At 41.9% G+C, this 18,447-nt stretch overlaps 1 pseudogene; it reads right to left on the minus strand.

Moving 5' to 3' along the window:
* LOC134459939 (zinc finger protein 91-like) overlaps nt 1–18,447 on the minus strand; it is a 302,568-nt pseudogene that overhangs the window by 14,256 nt on the left and 269,865 nt on the right.

Here is an 18,447-nt window from a genome sequence, read left to right on the forward strand (position 1 = left end):
TGGAGCGAGTCAAGCTAAATCCTCATCCCGTTTGGCATGTGCTCCGGATTTCACATATGATGACAGTGACTTTGAAAGGTTTGGATTTGCGTCGTAAGACCACTCATTTTCGGCACGCAAGAAACGTTATTTTAGCTTTTGTGCAAAACTGTGTTGGAGACTACACTTGCGCCTCGCATATCTGACGTGAACCGAGGCACAGCCAACCCTACCGCTACACCGTGGCTTAAGTGGCTGCACGTCGGACATGCGACGTCTGTAGTGTAGTCCAAATAATTACATATTTTTGCACACTCACAACTCAAAAATCGCTTGCCAAGTGAAGTCAACAAGCACACCATTGGTTGTTATTAATTCTGAGGCACAGCATATGTGTGATCGACGGGGAAATGCGAGGTGGGTCGGAAAATAGCTTTGATCAGTCCATTACAGCCCAGTCAAAAGTTTTTCCGTTGCCAGCCCCAGAAGCCGCCCGGAAGGGGTGGAGACTTAGGTGCCCCATACAAAACCTAATTGCCAGCATGGAGTCACGTGACCCCACAGTGAACGTCAAGTTATAAGCTACAAAATACACACCAAAGGCATCTGTTACATTCAATCTATGCATAGCATGAACAATAGCACATGGTCAAGGTATCGAAAGCCAGGCTAAAGGATTACTTTAAGGGACATATGTCTTTATTTAAAATTTGACCCATGCAACAAAAAAGTTGGGACAAGGCCAAAATCTACTTCAAAAGAAAGAAGTCTACCGCACACATTCTAGACTTTATGCTCGTTTTATTAGAGCGAACAGCGCGTTTCACCTCAGTGCGTCATCAGGCTCGCTCAGGTGCAATACCTGAGCGAGCCTGATGACGCACTGAGGCGAAACGCGTTGTTCGCTCTAATAAAACGAGCATAAAGTCAAGAATGTGTGCGGTAGACTTCTTTCCTTTGAAGTATTGAACATTCCTGCATCTACCAGCACCTAGGAGCTGTGCATGGAACCCTGAACTGTTGACCAAACTAATAGTTGGATAATTTTACAAAAGAAGACCATTTTAAAAGGAACTATACTGACTGTCAACATTGATGCACAAATAAAAGACCATGACGGAGCGAATGTGTCACTCAGAAGTGAATATGTTGAGAAGCTAATTATTACTTTTACTATTACTAAGCTAATTTTTACTACTATTACAATTATATATTTTACACAGAAAGATGAAATTCAGTGGTACAGTGGTATGAGAAAGTTTGGGCACCCTTTTGGAAAATCAATATATCGGTTTATCTCTCGTTGAGTTTTCAAAGCAGCAACTTCTTTTCAACATTATACGTTAAACAAGGAAGACAGCCCAAGAAACAGAGCCCCCCAACAAATATCAGGATGGTCAAAGCAATGGCAATCTCACTTTACAGACTAAAACAATTGGCTGTCTGGCAATCTCACTTTGTTGAGTTCAGTGTCTCATAAACACATCAACATAAAGGAAATGTTTTTTTTCTGTCTGTAACACTCACTCACAGTCACATTGACATAACCTAAATATCTGCCTGTAACGGTCTAAAAACTATCAGCCACAGGGGGAAAAAAAAATCTTAAACTCCCACTGGCTCTAATTCCAGTGAAACAGATGTAATCTCTACTTAAACATTACCGGTAACATTTTCTTAAACCTTAGTAGGTTATATTTGAGTTCTTTTCCAAAACGCTATATCCACCATTTTTGACTTTTTGCATTTTAATCTTGGAATTGACTGTTAAGAGGTCCTATCATCTATTTGTGAATTCTTGCTATTCAAATGTTTTGAGAACATATTTTAAAACCTCTATAAAAATGCATTTTGCAATGCATTTCAATGGAATGTCCAATACAAATATGTCAATATCCCAACATTCTATAGAATGGATATATCTCATTTTGGAAAAGAGCTCTTCATTTGCACTTCTTAAAGCTTACAGTGCATTACAATTGCAATTCTTAAACCAGGTTACATTTGCTTCCACTCACCGCGTACTACTTCTTGGCAGGCTGGTGGCTTGAAGGGAACTGAATGCAATGAGACGTGACATCCCACTACACACAGTATGGACATGTGGTGACATCCCACTACACACCACACTACACGCCTGTTGAAGGAGGGGGGAGTTGAGGGGATGGACTTTGTGAGGAATTCACTCTATGGCAGGGTTTTTTTTTTCAGTGGTGCTGGCTCTCGTGTATTTTTGGAAAAAAAGGTTTGCACACTCCTTTGGATTTTTTTCTTCGTTAAGTTATTTTTTCCTTTTATTCATTCATTGGCAAGCTTGAGGAATCTGAGGAAGACCGAGAGGTCGAAACACCATGCTTGAATCTGAGGAAGACTGAGAGGTCGAAACGTCATGCTTGCCAATGAATGAATAAAAAGGAAAAAATAACTTAAAGAAGAAAAAAATCCAAAGGAGTGTGCAAACCTTTTTTTTCCCAAAAATACGTAATTTTTTTGTTCAGCACCAGGGATTGTGCACAAGTAACTCTCTACAAACTGGCTCTCGTGTAAATTTTTTTTTTTTGCAGTCTTATACATCAACAGCTTGCAGGTGCCTGTACATAGGATGGCATCGCCAGGCTAGTGTCTGTGTGTCTGGCCTTTACATAGGATGGCGTCGCCAGGCTAGTGTCTGGGTGCCTGTACATAGGATGGCATCGCCAGGCTAGTGCCTAAGTGCCTGGCCTTTACATAGGATGGCATCGCCAGGCTAGTGCCTAAGTGCCTGTCCTGTACATAGGATGGCATCGCCAGGCTGATGTCTGCATGCCTGACCTGTACATAGGATGGCGTTGCCAGGCTAGTGTCTGAGTGCCTGTCCTGTACATAGGATGGCGTCGCCAGGCTGGTGTCTGCATGCCTGACCTGTACATAGGATGGCGTCGCCAGGCTGGTGTCTTAGTGTCTGGCCTGTACATAGGATGGCGTCGCCAGGCTAGTGTCTGGGTGTCTGGCCTGTACATAGGATGGCGTCGCCAGGCTAGTGTCTGAGTGCCTGTCCTGTACATAGGATGGCGTCGCCAGGCTAGTGTCTGGGTGTCCGGCCTGTACATAGGATGGCGTCGCCAGGCTAGGTGTCTTTGTGTCTGGCCTTTACATAGGATGGCGTCGCCAGGCTAGTGTCTGTGTGTCTGGCCTTTACATAGGATGGCGTCGCCAGGCTAGTGTCTGTGTGTCTGGCCTGTACATAGGATGGCGTCGCCAGGCAAGTGTCTGAGTGTCTGGCCTGGAAATAGGATGGCATCGCCAGGTTAGTGTCTGCGTGTCTGGCCTGTTCATAGGATGGCATCGCCAGGCTAGTGCCTAAGTGCCTGTCCTGTACATAGGATGGCGTCGCCAGGCTAGTGCCTAAGTGCCTGTCCTGTACATAGGATGGCGTCGCCAGGCTAGTGTCTGTCCTGTACATAGGATGGCATCGCCAGGCTAGTGTCTGTGTGTCTGGCCTTTACATAGGATGGCGTCGCCAGGCTAGTGTCTGTGTGTCTGGCCTGTACATAGGATGGCGTCGCCAGGCTGGTGTCTGGCCTGTACATAGGATGGCGTCGCCAGGCTGGTGTCTGTCCTGTACATAGGATGGCGTCGCCAGGCTGGTGTCTGGGTGCCTGTACATAGGATGGCGTCGCCAGGCTGGTGTCTGTCCTTTACATAGGATGGCATCGCCAGGCTGGTGTCTGTCCTGTACATAGGATGGCGTCGCCAGGCTGATGTCTGAGTGCCTGTCCTGTACATAGGATGGCGTCGCCAGGCTAGTGTCTGAGTGCCTGGCCTGTTCATAGGATGGCGTCGCCAGGCTAGTGTCTGGGTGCCTGTACATAGGATGGCGTCGCCAGGCTGGTGTCTGAGTGCCTGTACATAGGATGGCGTCGCCAGGCTGGTGTCTGAGTGCCTGTCCTGTACATAGGATGGCGTCGCCAGGCTGGTGTCTGTGTGCATGTCCCAGCCCTCCCTTGGGCCTTTGTCCAAGCGGTCATCCTGATGTTTACTTGGTGGGGGTCTGGTTGGGGGGGGTCTGGTTCTTGGTCCATCTCCCTGGTTAACGTGTACACATACTGATAAGGTGATGCCCTAACCTCTAAGATCAAATGACTATGCATCATGCAGACCGTGACCCCTTGTGACCTTTGAGACCCTTTGATGTGGTCAGTGTGGGGACATAGTAGCGTTTTGGAGAGGGCGCACATCCAGATAAAACAGGTGCCGGACTTAAACATGATTAAACATGAAAAGAAGTAAGGTCCGCACACTGTTGTTGCTGCCGATTTATTAACACAACATTTCGACCAGTCTGGTTTTCGTCAGGTGTAGGTGTCTACAGTGTGCGGACCTTCCTTCTTTACAGTGTGGGGACATGCCAGTGTGGGGGTAGTGGCACTGCACTCACTTAGTATTTAGCACCAAATCATCATGTTTTTACTTCAAGTCATCAAGCTACAGTAGTTACCTCTAAAACAAAGGTATTTAATACAACACACACGCACGCACGCACGCACGCACGCACGCACGCACGCACGCACGCACACACACACTCACACACACACACACACACACACACACACACACACACACACACACACACACACACACACACACACACAGGAGTTTTAAACATAGACAACTTAAACTAGCACACACAGAAACACAGACACACACACACACACACAAACAGAGAGAGAGAGAAAGAGAGAGAGATATAGAGAGAGAGATATAGAGAGAGATAGAGAGAGAGGGAGAGAGAGAGTAGGGGCACACAGATAAGAACACATGCTCTCTTCTCTCTCTCACGCACTCAAGATATACACCTTAGTACAGTGCAACGTATTCTGATTCCCAAATAATACTATTTTGACTATAGATTCTGCATGCATATTCAATGAAATGATTTAGCCTACTAGTAAAATATTTCCAAATGAGTACTTATTATTACATCCTGAAACTGATCTCAATGCTAAATTGTGACTCATATATCCGTAGTAGCTGGCAAAACCAGTCTTTTAATAGTATATTTTGGGGGGTTTTCCAGCTTTTATTGCTTATTTCATGACAGAATACTGGAAGAGAGACAGGAAGTGAGTTGGGTCAGCAAAGGGGCCGTCCTGGAATCGAATCCGGGCCAGCAGTGTAGTAGATGAGTGCCCAACCTTTAGGGCCATGGTAAGGCCTGTACTGGCAAAACCTCCATTTCAAATCAGGTGTTCAAAAATAAAAACATTCTGTGTGTGGAGCCTCTAAAACCAGAGACACACAGCAAACTAACCAAAGAGGGGTATGGTCAGACATATGTAGCACCCTCCAGATTAGGGGAAAGCATTGAAATGTAATCCAGCCTCAGTAGTACGAGGCTACACACCATAGTCAATATGAAGAGTTCAGATGCAAAACCCCCTAACTCCATTTCTGAAGACCTGCACTTCTATATTTTTAGAGAACCCTGTTGATGGTTTGGTTTAAATGTATGTACTTGACAATACCTATAAATAGTTATATTACATAAATGAACTAAAAAATATGCAATTTTGATAGCTTTGTATTAAATAAAAATGAATTAAGATTAATTTCTGAAAAGGCACTTAGGGGGTTTTGCATCTGAACTCTTCATATGTAAAATACGGGAACTCTCTGAACTTTCACTTTGACGGGAATCAGACAACCATAAGCAAACCAAGGGAGGCAGGTTAACCATGCCGTTTGGGAAATGTTCATTGTTCATGGTCTTAGTCGGAACAAGTCTCGAAGAGATTTGAACGTTGATGATAATCAGGCTAGTTAAAGACCATATAGAGCCTTAAAAAATTTTTTTTTTTTTTTTAGGGGCTTTTATGGCTTTATTTGACAGGACGAATCTGGGCCAGCAGTGTAGTAGACGAGTACCCTACCGATAGGGCCACGGTAAGGCCTGTACTGGCAAAACCTCCATTTCAAATCAGGTGCTAACAAACACATTCTGCGTGTGGGGCCTTTAAAACCAGAGACACACAGCAAACTAACCAAAGATGGGTATGGTCAGACATTTGTAGCACCCTCCATTTTAGGGGAAAGCATTGAAATTTGACACAGCCCCGGGAGTTCTAGACTACACGCCATAGTCACTGCAGTAGAAGACTAGCCAGGCTTTGCCCTCCTAGTGACGAAACACTTTCAGCGTTGCAACTAGTCAGGTCAAGAGCAATGGAAGTACTTTCTGAGCTCCCGCAAATACAGGAACTCCTTTCACTTTGACGGGAATCAGACACAACCATAAGCAAACCAAGGGAGGCAGGTTAACCATGCCGTTTGGGAAATGTTCATTGTTCATGGTCCTAGTCAGAGCAAGTCTCGAAGAGATTTGAACGTCAATGATAATCAGGCTAGTAAAAGACCATATCGAGCCTTTTTGAGATATTTACATGACTTTAGCACTGGCCACAACACATATCAAGCTGATCTTACACACATGATATAAACACTAGCTATAATATGTTGTGCATAGGTCCTACAACATAGGCCTACATAAAATGGGAATGAATGTCAATGTTAAGGAAAACAAGACATTTATCTGCACTATTTTCTATAAATGAATCTAGTGTACACTGCATAATAGGAGAACTATGTGTAGGAAAACTATATTTAGGTGGGTATTTAGGTGACATGACACACTCACTTATGTAAGAGTAACGTATTTACTCCGTATTGGTCTGTAATGTGGATGCTATTATGCCAAATGACCACTTGGGGTCACTGTGGTGTTGCAGTTCCATGAGACTTGCTGCTTGTACTGACCTTTATCGCAGGTATGATGGCATGTATCCAGAGACATCTCTGAAGTCTGGATCACTTTGCTCTATTTCTAAACACGTCAAACTAAAGTCGGTTAAAGTTTCATTGTATCGCTCTGGGCGTGCGGCAGAGATTTGAGAGGGTGCACGGAATTTTGTTTGTATTGAGGTTGTCACTAAAACTAGGCCAAATCAAATCCAAATTAAAACATGTAAAGACATTAAGATATTGATTAGTGTCTCTAGAATCATTGTAATGAATCACTTCAATCATTTTTCAGTGCATATACATGTGGAAGTTTGGGTTGGGGGTGCGCGGCTGGTCTTGGGCACAGGTGAGGGGGTGCGTTAAGAAAAAAAGGTTAAGAACCACTGTTCTAACTGACAACCGGCATAGCGGCATAGTCACTGCAGTGCATGGGCTTGAAATTAACATGCATATGGCCAGAAATGTGAAAAGGCCAACATTATATGAATTACAGTAAGAGGCCAACATGTTTACAAGGCTCTGATTAACTATACATGAATTAAGACACCATTTGGTTATCTTAACATGAATTAAGAGACCAAGACTTTTACAAGGCTCTGATTAACTTTACAAAAAAATCAGAGACCATTTTACAAAGCTCTGGGTTCACATTCTGTTCTCTTGATCCTTTCGCAAGATTATTCCAAAAACGAGAGAATAATGAATAATGTGTACATTTATTCTTATTAGTACCATTTAATAAAGTGTCAACCAATGGTCTCGGCCCTGAGACCTGATACACAACCTTATATGTGTAACCGGTGTGACGTGTGCTATGTGCGTTACGCCCCTTTTTGGGGAAAACATTGGGGCATAAGCCAAGGCAAGTCAATTGGTGGTGTTGGGAAAGAATACGTAAATGAAAGACACGAACCTATAGACTAGCGTTCAACATGCCGCTCAACACACTCAACATGCCGAAGAAGTTGTGCTGTCGGCTGCTTAATTAATATAGCCAAACAGCCCTGGCTGAAGCATGTTAATTTAAACTAGCAGATGTTGCTTGTAAATTAATGAGACGTTCGGTTTGTTTCCCCCAAACAGGGGCAGACTGCTCGTTCACGAACAAAGTACCGGAATGGCCGGTTATACGTATATGTGTCCCTAAGAACAGAAAACTGACCTCTGCCCTGGGCCCAGGAGAGATTAGTAATCTGGCACCTCTGGAGATTAATCTGGCCTCAGACAACAATCTAGGAAACACCAACCTCTGCCCTGGAACCAGATAAGGTTGGTTTGCCAAATGTATAAAATAATGCACTACATATCCGTCCACTGTGGAGAAATGTTCTTTTGTGCATGACCATGTAATATACAATATGGCACGCATAATGTTGCAGCTTTAATAGAGTTCATTGTTTTCCAAGTGTGTTCCCTGTCAACTAAATCAGTTTTCGTGGAGTTAATCATTCTCAGAGTGTTTTCCCTGTTCCCGGTAGCCTGACTATCATCGACGTTCAAATCTCTTCGAGACTTGGTCTGACCAAGAGCATAACAATTAACTTTTCCCAAACGGCATGGTTGACCTGTCTCCCTTGGTTTGCTTATGGTTGTTTGCTTATTGACAAAGTGAGAGGCGTTCCCGTATTTGCAGGAACTTAGAAAGTACTTGCATTGCACTTGACCTGACTAGTTGCAATGCTGAAAGTTTTGCGTCACTAGGAGGGCACAGCCTGGCTATGTTCCCAGAGGGAAAGGTATCCAGTTGTGTTGCGAGCCAGGCGTGTGTGACAGTGATCCCAAAGCATGTGTTGTCAAAGGGCAAGGTTGACCAAATCATTCACTAGAACAGTGATTCCCAACCTTTTATGTCTCATGTACCCCCCAAACCATTTGATTGTACCATGAGTACCCCCTAATTAATATTTTACATTGCTTTTTCTATTCCAGTGTGACTTTGCTCCATGCATTTGTTCAAATAAAATTTTCCCAAGTACCCCCTGCAGTATGCTCGCGTACCCCTAGTGGTACATGTACCCCTGGTTGGGAAACACTGCTTTAGAACAGTGGTTCTTAACCTTTTCTTCTTAAAGCACCCCCTTATCTATGCCCAAGACCAGCCGTGCAGCCCAACACAAACTTCTACATGTGTATGCGCTAAAAAATGATAAATGAGTTAGGGCTGTCCTAAACGATTATTTTTCTCCCGATTAATCTATCAACTATTTTTTTTTCGAATAGTCGATTAGTCAAACGATTAATTTTTCAAGTACTCTAGCACTTAAATCTTCAGGGAAATAGGGGGGAAAAGAAAGAAACCGTTAAAATTAGGTCCCTGAGCTCACAATGAGCTTTAAATCATGATAGTAGCTTATTTACTCCGATATACAATGTCCAATTCATACGTGCTGGGCAATTTTAGGTTTAGATAAAGTAATATCGCATTAGTAAAGTAAGTAAAAAAACATTGAATTAATGAAACGATTAGTCGGTTAGATTAGATTAGTTGGTGAAAATTCTTGTCGACTAATTTTTATAGTCGATTAGTCACGATTAGTCGATTAATCATAGCAACCCTAAAATGAGTGATTAATTATAATGATTCTCGCTTGAGATATGAATCAATACCAGAATGACTTTATGGGGACCAAAACTTGTTTAATTTGGACTTAATTTGGCCTAATTATGTTTGCAAATATAATTTTGGTCAGAACCTCTACACAAACAAAATACCTTGCAAACCCTGGAATCTCTGGTGCACCCCAGGTTAAGAACCGCTGCACAAGAACATACCATGGATGGATAATATTAATTAGGCCTATTTAAAAATATATACGCTTATAAAACAAAGGTTGCGATACTCTGAGAGGAATGTACACTTGGTTGACAACAATGTTTGCTTTGAATATTTCAATGGAGTTCATCAATCACTTCAGATTTTACAGAACAGTTAACAAACAATACATTAATTCCAGGACATAGGGGACACGAGGAATTGTGTGTGACATTGAATAGCTGTGACATTTTAAACAGTAAGATATACTGTCAATCATCAAACATGTTTATAGCATTGTGACCAATGTAGCAAACAGTAAGCTTCATTAAGTGCACTTGTGAATCACACAGTAGGCCTATAGCATGAACAATCACTTTGCCAATACCACAATCAGAGGTAAATAGACCACAGCTTCATTGGATTGCTGGGCCATTTAAAACTGTGACAAAACAATTATGTGATGGGTAACGCTTTATTTCAGGGACACATCTATTAGCTCTAATACATACAATGTCCCTGTATAAGTAACTTGTGAGCAAAGGTGTAGGTTTGGCTTGAAAAGTGGTGGGGACATTTCAATCGCAAATGGTCCGGATATGCTGTTTTTGCATTATATTTGTAAAAGAATGGTAGGAACAAGCTAGGTTTATCTGAAAACTGGTATGGACATGTCCCCACCGTCCCCCCCTAAAATTACGCCCATGCTTGTAAGGCATGTACAAAGCAAAATCAAACATTTGTTAGGCATGTATTCGCAAATGTCTTGTTCATTCACAATGAGGGATTAATTACCAATTTAACCTTAGTAAGGACCTAGTAGGCCTTCGCATTTGCTTAGTACATGCCTTACAAGTTACTTATCCAGGCATTAACATTGTATGTGTTAGTGCTAATAGATGTATCCCTAAAATAAAGTGTTATCATGTGATGAAAGGCATGCTGCAGTGCAAATCATCAAAATGTGTATAACAACACAATGGATGAACAATGTCACCAGTAGCCTATGTATAGTGTAACGGAGGCTAACTAGCACAGAGTTGGCGTGGATCGTTGGTAAATCTCCCTCCGATAGCCTCATACAGTCTCGTGCCGTTGGGCCGAGAGACTAGTCTCTTGGCCCAGCGGTATCGTACTGTGTCTCCCATTGCCGGACCGTTGTAGTTGACGAGATTGCACGTTCGATCCCCGAGGGGGGTGAACAGGTGCAAGATGACCTCCGTCACAATAGCAATGGGATTCATTTACTGAATTTCCCAATTTACAGTAGGGCCTACATGGCATCACCAATCACATTTGCCACATCCACAATGGCAGATGAACTACTAAACATAGGCCTGCCAAAGCTAACAGGTGACATAGGCCTTAGCTTAAAAAAGACACACATATCATTTGGTTACAATTGAAGGTTCGCTTCTCTGAACACAATGGTGTGTAGGCCAGGGCTTGACACTGGTACCTGCCAACCGGCCAATTGCTGGTAAAACTTTGCTGTGGCTGGTAACACTTTCCGTGTCATTAGCCAATTTGGCAGGTAGCTTATTCTATGATATGCCATAACAGAATAGCCTATATTCTGCACTTTGCTCCTTGTGTATCAATTATTTGTATTTAAGTTCAAGAAAAAAGCAGTTAGGCCCTACTCAGTTTCTATTTGTTTGCTTTATTTCCAAGTAGAAAGCAATGCAATTATCTTATTTTTGCACCTCACTTCTGAGGTTAGATGTACAGCGTCAGGATAAAGAAAACAAAATGTGGTTAGTAGAAGAGCTGGATGCCTAGTGACTCATGAAAATCACTAGCCACAATGGTAGGCAAGTGGAAAAGTTAATGTCAAGCCCTGGTGTAAGCCTATATGTAGACCTGCACAGGTTACGCCTCACCATGACGATGTTCTTTCAAAAGGAGGTACGCCTACCGCACCTTTTCTCTTGATGCCGGGTGGGTGCGTACGTACCGCACCTTTTCTCTTGATGCCGGCTGGGTGCGTACTACGTAGGTACCGCACCTTTTCTCTTGATGCCGGGTGGGTATGTACGTATCTCACCTTTTCTCTTGATGCCGGGTGGGTGCGTACGTACCGCACCTTTTCTCTTGATGCCGGCTGGGTGCGTAGGTACCGCACCTTTTCTCTTGATGCCGGGTGGGTACGTAGGTACCGCACCTTTTCTCTTGATGTCTGGTGGGTGTGTAGGTTCCAATAAGTTAACTATAGGAGCAAGTAAGGGGAACTCGCACACCTTGGATGCAGACGCAATAGTGTACTTTTATTGCATGTTTAGAAAATAAATGGAAGTGCTGCCCAACTGAACAGTGCTAATGTTTCGGCCCCAGTCAGACCATCCTCAGTGCAAACATTAAAGGAGCAGTCCACCCATTTTCGATTTTAACATATTTGCAGTATTTCCGAGCATTATTCATGAATGTGCATATCATTTTCTTCTCGATGTGTTCAGTACTTAGACTTATTGGATCAGAAATATTAGCATAGCTTAGCATAATCACTGGAAATGGATGGGGGCAATAGCATCAAGCCACACGTGATCACAGGACAGGATTAAATAGCTGTTTTGCAGTCTGTTGAATTTTAAATTCATTTTATAGTTTATAAGTACATTTGAGGATGTCTTGCTTGCCCCCACAGACTTGCATTGCTATTTTCCTTTAAAAATAAAAACACACCCTTATATAGGCGAGGTAAGGCCACGTACACGGAAGACAGGTAGTAGGCCTACAACCAAGCTTGCATAGAGGTTAGGGTGTACGGATACTAGTGGTGTCAACAATGATCGATTCGGCGATCCGAATCGATGCGGGGCATGGACGATCCAGAATCGATCCGGCAAGTTCCAGAATCGATCCGGCAATTTTTTTAAGTTTCAATTACTTCCGTGGATATTTCGGGAGCAAATGAATGTTAAATTAAATAAAAGCACTTCAAAACATTGCAAGACTGATGCAGACTGATACAGAAAACAGCCAATAAAGTGTTGCTCAGTATCTGACTACTTGTATTGCCTCATCATGGCTGATTAAACATTTGCTTTGCGTTCCGTAGAAATGTAATGCATTGCAATGCATTGTAGAATTGAATCGGATCGGATCGGATTGGATCTAATATAATCGAATCGAATCGGATCTAGTACCTCCCGAATCTTGATCGAATCGTGATCGAATCGGATCGTGAGGGCAGTGCCGATCCACACCACTAATGGATAGAGAGATCCCATCCTCAGCACCGCTGCTGTAGTAGATCGACTAATGACAATGTATAGTCATGGTTTATGTCATAAGGAGAGAACAGAAATAATACATTATAAAATACATGAAAAATATATGAAAAAGGGAAAAATAATTGTTAATATTAAATGTAATCATAAGACAATAGCGCAATAATTAATATAACTTATAACTACAGGGAATTCATCCATACCTACTTAACCCAAATATACTTAAAATAAACATCAACCCTACATGGCATTTGCACTTGTTTTGTACATTTCTTGTGCTTATTGTATCTGTATGCGATGTACACGCTATGACAATGTGGATAAAATTTCTGTCAAATGTAACTCAATGTAATGTCACAAAATGAAAGACCAATATTTTCATGCTTTCTAAATTTTTATGGACCAAATAAATTCTATCAAATCTTCGCGGTTCGTGTGTGAATACGTTGTATATGTATTCTAAGATGTTCTGCCCGCGAGAAACGTTTCTCACAGTGTTGGCATGTGTGAGGCCTCTCCCCTGTGTGAGTCAGCTGGTGTTTACTGAGAGTTGATGACTGGGAGAAGCTTGCCCCGCACTCCCCACATTTGTACGGTTTTTCTCCCGTGTGAACACGTTGGTGTCGTCTGAGAAGTCCTGCGTCTGTGAAAGTTAACCCACAGAGTTTACAGCAGTATGGCTTTTCTCCAGTGTGGACACGTTGATGTCGTTTCAGAGTTTCTGGCCGTGAGAACGTTTTCTCACAGAGTTCGCAGGCGTGAGGCTTGTCTCCTGTGTGAATTATCTGGTGTGTTTTTAGATTTCCTGACTGTGTGAAGGTTTTCCCACATTGTTGGCAATGGTAAGATTTGACTCCAGTGTGAATGCGTTGGTGTCGCCTGAGATTTCCTGGCCTTGCGAAAGTTTCCCCACAGTGCTGACAGTAGTATGCTTTCTCCCCTGTGTGAACGTCTTGGTGTTGTCTTAGACTTCTTGCATTTGAGAACGTTTTTCCAGAGTTCGCAGTTGTGATGCTGGTCGCCTCTGTGAACGCGTTGGTGCTGTCTGAGACTATCTGTGTTTGAGAAGCTTTTATCACAGAGTTGACAGTGGAAGGGCCTTTCTCCTGGGTGAGTTTGCTGGTGTCGCCTGAGTTGTCCTGACTGGGAAAAACCTTTTCCACACAGTTGACATTTGTATGGCCTCTCTCCAGTGTGAATGCGTTGGTGTTTCCTCAGAGTTCCTGAATCTGAGAAAGTTTTCCCACAGAGCTCACATTAGTAAGGTTTTTCACCTGTGTGAATACGTTCGTGTTGTTTAAGACTTCGAGGCCATGAGAAACCTTTCCCACAGAATTGACAGGTGTATGGTGTCTCTTTTGTGTGAATGTGTTGGTGTGATTTGAGATGCCCTGACCGTGAGAAACATTTCCCACAGTGTTGACATGAGTATGGTTTTTCACCCGTGTGAATACGTTGGTGTTGTTTGAAAGTTCCTAGGTCTGAGAAGCTTTTATCACAGACTTGGCATGTGTATGGCCTCTCTCCTGTGTGAATGCGTAGGTGTGTTTTTAAATGTCCTGCGCGTGAGAAGCTTTTCCCACAGTGTTGACAGTTGTAGATCTTCTCTGCAAAAACAGAAACACACAATTTACTACCTTTCATCATACATGTATTCGCTTGTCCATCATGTGTATGTAGATTCTCATTAGCGGGTCGTTATACAATGAGTTCAGGTCAGCTGTAAACACCTGAATTTTGTCAAGCTTGATAAATGTGCAAACGCCTCTGTTCTTTTACCCATTCAGAATGTCATAAAGCAGTTAGTGGTAATACTTTACTGTGGGGGGCAAAACTAGTTGTTTTGTCTCCCTCTCTAAACCACAATTCGTTTTGCATTCTTAATTTGTTTGCAGTTTGCACTCTAACCAACACATCTGTTCAATCAATATTGTCGGAAGAGTATGGGGTGGGGCGCTGCAGTGTGAGCAACATGTCTCTCTACATGACAGTAGTATTTAGCAGACGCCTTTGTTCATAGCGACTTACAAGGAGCAATTTAAAACAAGAACAGGGTAAGGCACAGTGTACAGTTGCAGCACTGATAGCATTGTCCTACAAAGAGTAAAGAGGACAATGCATTAAAAAGTAATCAAAGACATCAATGTGCAGTGTACAGTTGCAACACTGACAACACAATAGAAGCAACATTAAATAATAGGAAGGTAACAAGGCAAATTGGATGTCCACACAATGATAAAGCAAAATAAGTAAAGGATTTAAAAAATCCTAGTGACATGCCAATGCTGCCTTGAGGTGCATGTGCTGTAGATTTGTATACAATCAGTAAACTAAACTAAAACTAGCAAAAACAATCTCCCACCTGCAGTAATGAGACTAAGCTAGCAGCAGCGGCCTCATGTACAAAGAAGTGCGTGGATTTCCTACCAAGAAAGTGCGGACGCGAAAATCTTATCAGTAATGAGACAAAGCTAGCACCAGGTCTGTGCTTATTGTGGAATAATGTAAAAATGATTTATGTGGCGTCAGAGATACACGGATTTGACAACTGAGTTCATACAACACAGCGGCCGCATCTAGCAGTTTTGTTCTTCAGAGAAATTAAACCTACAAAGTCAGACAAAACGACATGTCACTGCTGAACATTGCAATATTGGCATGTGCATTTGAGGTGGGTTTGGGAAATGTACGTGTCATAAGTCTATTCGTAAATGAAAGAAGACACAGAAAGGTACACTGTGGAGGAAATGGTCAAAAAAGGTACTGCAACTATGTTGCTCATTGAAACTGGGTTGCCTATTGGCAAATTTGATCTTTTCATGAACATTTTCTAAGTGATAAACTATTATTTTCTAGTATGGCCCAAGTACAGTCGTTTTTGCAGCTAAAAATGGCTATTTCTGGAAATTCGAAATGGCGGACCATGGAGAAGATCCCCCTTTTCATGTATGAAAAATGCAATTTTTTCAATCATAATAAATACTTAGAACTTGACGGTGGTGGTAAGTATTCATGAAAAAGGTAACATTAGTGAATGGGCAGCATGAATTCTGGAAATAAACAACTAAAAATCTTGCACAGTGCACCTTTTAAAGCACCTTCAGTGAGGTTTCTTCTACAAACCCCAACTCCGGTGAAGTTGGGACGTTTGGTAAACTGAATACAATCAAGATGCTATCATTTTCAAAACATTCAAACCATTCATTGGATGGGGAATAGTGAAAAGACAACATATTAAGTGTTAAAAACGATACAAAATATTGTTTTGAGGAACATATGTACAAATTTCTAATTTTATAACTGCAACACGTCTCAAATAAGTTGGGACGGGGATCAGTGAGATCAGTAAACATCCAAATAAGATAAAACAACAAAGAAGAACATTTCAAAATGAATTGTACTGATGGACAATATGAGTGTCCAGTTATAAGACCATCACAGAGAGGCTGAATCACTCAGAATTAAAGATGCAGAGGGAATAATTACCATAGTTATTACATACATTTTTGAATTTCCTTTGATTTACCATGATTGAGTGTATATTAGACATATTTTTGTCATTTAAATAATTGTAAAGGTTCATGACATCATGAAATATATATCTGTTGTAGTCTCACTCTAGCACTCCAAGAATTGACCATATTAAGAATGCTTCATGTGTGCAAATGATAGAGGGCTTTAACATTCTCCTATGCACCCAAGCTCACTTGAACTAGACCCAGAAGACATGGGAAACTGTCCTTTGCTTAAAGAAGTCAGTAGAAGTTGCAGAGTCTTGCACATCCTCTGCTACAGTGAAAATGGACCATCCAACTTGTGTTAGTGCTAACTTCAAAAGTCAGAGTGCAGTAGTGCATTGGTTAAGTTGTTGCCACTCATCTGCAGAGTTAAATACAGTGCTGAATGATATACATGTTTTTACACCCACCATTTAAGGAGGTGAAATCATGGCCAAGATGGGATATAACAATGTTTTTTATATAATATCATCTCATCGGTTAATGTAATTAACTGTTAACTGTTGTCTTTTGTTTTGTTTTTAGTCTTCCTCGACATTTGCTGCCTTTTTTTGTCCCCGTCCCATCTCTTTTGAGACATGTTGTTTTTACATATTCATGAATATCCCCAAAACAATAATTTTGGTCAATTTTGATGGCTGATATGTTTTCTTTGTGCTGTTCTCAATAATGTAAGCAAACGTTTTGAAAATGGCAGTATTTTGTTATTATTCACAATTTACCTTGTGTCCCAACAATGGAGTTGGGGTTTGTAGTGTTCATATGGACAAAGAAATACAAGCCAAAGTCATAGTTGGACATTCAGTAGCATACTTACCTTTAACATCCCATATCAATTCGTGAGGCGGTCACTAATGAATGATTTCAATGTTCAATCATGTTCAATTAATTAAATGTTAAACATTCAACATTCAGTGAGTTAGTAGAAGATGGATGACTCTTATCCAGATTGTCTGTACGCTTCTTTGGGATTGGGTGCTCTTTAGTCCAAGGTATCCAGGTTCAAAATTGAGGGGAAAATATCTGACTAAGGCACCCCAGCTTAAAATGTAGGCCTATTTACTACCAGGGAACTCCAACTCCCATTGTCACTGTGTGTGTGATAGTGATTATTATGTTAAATTATGATTGTGCTTACCAAGTTTGTGGAATTTTGGGAATTGCATTATTGTATGTGTGTGTGTGCGTGCATGCGTGCGTGCGTGAGAGAGAGAGAGAGAGAGAGAGAGAGAGAGAGAGAGAGAGAGAGAGAGAGAGAGAGAGAGAGAGAGAGAGAGAGAGAGAGAGAGAGTGGAGAGTGAAAATGTGTGTGAAAACTCTTACTTGGTTTGACTTTTCCTCCACCTTTGTTGCTTCTGTCGTTTGTTCCTTGCTGACCAGATGCTTTTCGATAGTCGACCAGTCGCACTGATAACCTCTTCAGCTGAAATAAGATCAATATAGACTTGACCCATATGTCTATGGTTTGAATGTTAAAAAGTAGTGTAGGTGACGCGCGCACATCCAGTAACTGGATCAAACAAATGTGCATAAAAGAAGAAAGAAAAATCCGCACACTGTTGTTGCTCGCCGATTTAATGAACACGTTTCGACCTCAGCCGGTCTTCGGCAGGTATAGGTCAATATACACCTGACGAAGTCCGCCTGAGGGCGAAACGTTGTGTTCAATAAATCGGCGAGCAGCAACAGTGTGCGGATTTTTCTTTCTTCTTTTATGGTTTGAATGTTAACTGACTATTCATGTCATAGTCTGGTGGGCCCTCATAAATATTGTAAAAGAATGGAAATAGAATTATAAAGCTGTACTTTATGCAGTAAAAGGAATGTGTTTGTGTGCAAGATAGGTGCTGCTACAACTTGGGTGTGTGTGTGTGTGTGTGTGTGTGTGTGTGTGTGTGTGTGTGTGTGTGTGTGTGTGTGTGTGTGTGTGTGTGTGTGTGTGTGTGTGTGTGTGTGTGTGTGTTCATACCACAACATTGGGCTTGTTCTGCAGCCCCTCGATCGCTTCCTCAGTCGACATGCAGAGAGACATTTTCCGCTGGACTTCACTCTAGCAAATACATTACATAACATTACTTTGCATTTGGCAGACGCTTTATAACCAAAGCGACTTTCAAAAGAGAACACAATCAAGCCAACATCACAATCAAATACAAAGTGCACTCTAAATATACAGAACAACAAGTGCAGT

The sequence above is a fragment of the Engraulis encrasicolus genome, chromosome 12, assembly GCF_034702125.1.
Source record: "Engraulis encrasicolus isolate BLACKSEA-1 chromosome 12, IST_EnEncr_1.0, whole genome shotgun sequence".
Classification (NCBI taxonomy): Eukaryota; Metazoa; Chordata; class Actinopteri; order Clupeiformes; family Engraulidae; genus Engraulis; species Engraulis encrasicolus.